Source organism: Myodes glareolus, chromosome 18 (genome assembly GCF_982192425.1).
Source record: "Myodes glareolus chromosome 18, mMyoGla1.1, whole genome shotgun sequence".
NCBI classification, from domain to species: Eukaryota; Metazoa; Chordata; class Mammalia; order Rodentia; family Cricetidae; genus Myodes; species Myodes glareolus.
Genome location: NC_142043.1, coordinates 23,623,186 through 23,626,197, shown reverse-complemented (window position 1 = coordinate 23,626,197; position 3,012 = coordinate 23,623,186). Strand labels below are relative to the sequence as shown.

Sequence of the window (3,012 nt, the reverse complement as noted above, 5' to 3'; positions counted from 1 at the left end):
TATTTACTTTTTATTGGGAGGAGGGACATACAGTCAGAGGACAAGTTTGTCGAGTCTGGTTCTTTTTTTCCACCTCTGTGTGTGTTTCAGAGACCAAACCCAGTCCCTAGCACGCGCAGAGCAAGTCCCTCGACCAGCCGAGCTGTCCCGCCATTCCCTTTACTTCTAGAGACAGCATGTTGTCTATTAATCTTCTTCATAATTCCTTTATTTCTCAACCCTACCTGTGATGTCATGTGTTATATAAAGAAATTAAATCCCAGAGTAATCATAAAAGAAGTAAGATTTAGAAGGCAAGTAACGTTATCTGTCAGAGTGCCCCCACCCCATCCCCGTCAAGTCTTTGGTCTTTTAAAGCTAGCTACGTTACCCAGCGACGTGAAACCCTGCAGGCACTCAGGTGAAGTTCATTATGGGAAAAAGAAGTCATGACTATAACTTGGGAGGTTTGGTTTCTTTTGACACTGTAGTAGCGTTGGCTCCTTCCCTGAAGATTCTTGTTCATTGTCTACACCTCTGAGGGGCCAACGAGGAAGAACTAGAAGAGAAAGAGGGAAAATGGCTTCCAGTGAGCACAGTGCATGTGCCAGGCATTGGATTAAGAGTGTTACATGTTTTTTTTTTTTATTTAATAAAGTTTTATTTTTCCAAATGTACAGCTGATTGAACCTGTTCATGCATCTTCACCAGCAGCCGGGGTGTTTCTGATGTAAATTTCTTGGGCTCTGTGCTTTGAAGAAAGCTTGATAAGCCCTTTCCTAAGGAGCTCCTGAAGGGCTGCCCTGGCCAAGGAACCCTGGACCTTCAGTCTTCAGAGACCACAGCTGGAGTAGTAAGTTTATAGTTGGGAACTTCCTTACAGAGTTTGTTGTATGTAGCCTTGTCAAACAGGACTAGATTGTTGAGCTTGTCCCGAACTTTGCCTTTGGACCACTTCTTTTTGGTCTTGCAACCAGACTTATTTATTGGGTCTTTGTCTTTTTTGGCCGACTTTCTGGCATCTTTCTTCTTCTTGTCGTCCTTGGGCAGCATGATGAAGCTCGGAGAGTGGTGGCGACCACTGCAGCCTCCCTAAAATGTCGGAAAAAAGCTTCTTTACCTTCTTAAGCGATTGTTTGTAGTGTGAATGAGTGGATTGTCTTTTCTGTGAAGAGCTTGGGAACTTGAAGAGGACCTCTTCGTCAGTATGTAAATGGTAGGTGTGGCCACACCCTCACTAATTTACAAAACCAAGGAGGCTTTCTATGATTAAGTTTGACACATTCCAGAAAGCTAGTCCCGGTTGGTGCAATGAGAAATATGCACACCTCAGTGACAGGCTTACACTGTACAATGTGGTGTCCTGCCTATTACCTCACTTGGTCTAATAGCAACTCCACAAATGGGGAGTGAAATTTGCATCTTAAAATTGGCAGTTAGTGCAAGCACCTAGAGCCTATGCTCCTTAATAACAGATTTAAGGACACAAAAAATGTCCATTTACAAATCTGTGGGGGTTTTTTTCTTTAAATTCGTTGTCATGGATATAGACTATTTTGGCTTGTAACTTTCCTAGTCACCAAGGGATCACAAGTCTATCTAAAGTAATGTCTCTAAAATGCAAACAGTATCCAATAAGCTTTTAAAAATAGTGTATATTCATTGCAACATTTTCGTGTTTATATGTTATTTATATAAACCCACATATATGACCCACATATGACCATGACCCACATATATGACCATGACCCACAATCCTTTACTCTATCTTTCTGCTGCCTTCACACACATACATACACACACACACACACACACACACACACACACACACACAGGCACAGGCACAGACACACACACAGTTAAATTTTGCACATGGAGAAAGGTGCACTCTTTGTTGTGGTGAAGTTGGTTTATTTGACTTAGTAAGACGATCTCTAGTTCTCTGCAGTTTCTTACGAACAAAAGAATCTTATTCTTCCTTATGGGTCAATACCACTTCATTGTGCGTGTCTACATTTTCTTTATTCTTTCATAGGTTGATGGCATCTAGGTTTGGCCTTTAGCTCTTGTGATCAATTTCATAATACCAGGCATGCAGGAAGCCTTGCTTTTGGTAACTTGGGTTTCTTTCGGTAGATACTAGGAGTAGCATTGCTGGATCCCATTGTAACAAACATCTATTTAAATTTATTAAATCTTTTATGCTGTAAAGAATGTAAACAAAGAGAAGGCTTAGTTCCTTCCTTCAAGCTCTTGATAGTGTATTGCATAAAATGTGTATAAGATTTATTCACTGAGCTTCTACTTAGGACTGTTTACAAGACTATCTCAGGAACTCCAAGAGTTTTTTTTTTTTGAGAGTAAATTTTATTAAATTAAAAAAGTTTCCATTTCCTCCCCTCTTCCCAACACCCTCCCACTCCCCCCACTCCCTCTCCTCCTCCCTCTTCGTCCCTTAGGGCAGTCAGTGTTTCCTGCCCTGTGGGAAGTTCAAGTTCCTCCCCCCTCCCTCCAGGTCCAGGAAGGTGAGTATCCAAACAGACTGGATCCCCAAAATCCAGAATATGCAGAGGAAACAGGTCCCAGTATCATAGTCAATGGCTTTTCAGAAAGACTTCGGGCCAGCCACAGTCAGAGAATCCGGCCAAATTCCGAGAATCTGGTTAGATCACGTCCTCGTTCAGTCCCAGTCCAACTGGCCTTGGTAAACTCTCATTAGATCCGTTCCCTTGTATCAGTGGGTGATAGCATCCCTCGCAGTACTGATTTCGTTTTTCATGTTCTTTCTCCTTCTGCTCCTCATTTGGACCTTGAGGGGCTCAGTCCGGTGCTCCAATGTGGGGCTCCGTCTGTATCGCCGTCCTTCGCCAGATGAAGGATAAGTATGACTACATCAGGCCCTAATGGGAAGGATAGAGGAACGAGTACCACCCAGGTACTGCCAAAGTCATAAACTGATACCTTTCTCTAGACATTGACATGGTGGTTTGAATAAGAATGTTCCCCATAGGCTCAACTATTTAAATTTATAAT

The 3,012-nt window shown here is 42.4% G+C and overlaps 1 pseudogene; it reads right to left on the bottom strand.

Moving 5' to 3' along the window:
• Positions 1-673: 673 nt before the first annotated feature.
• Positions 674-1,044, bottom strand: LOC125397949 (small ribosomal subunit protein eS25 pseudogene; annotated as a pseudogene).
• Positions 1,045-3,012: the final 1,968 nt, after the last annotated feature.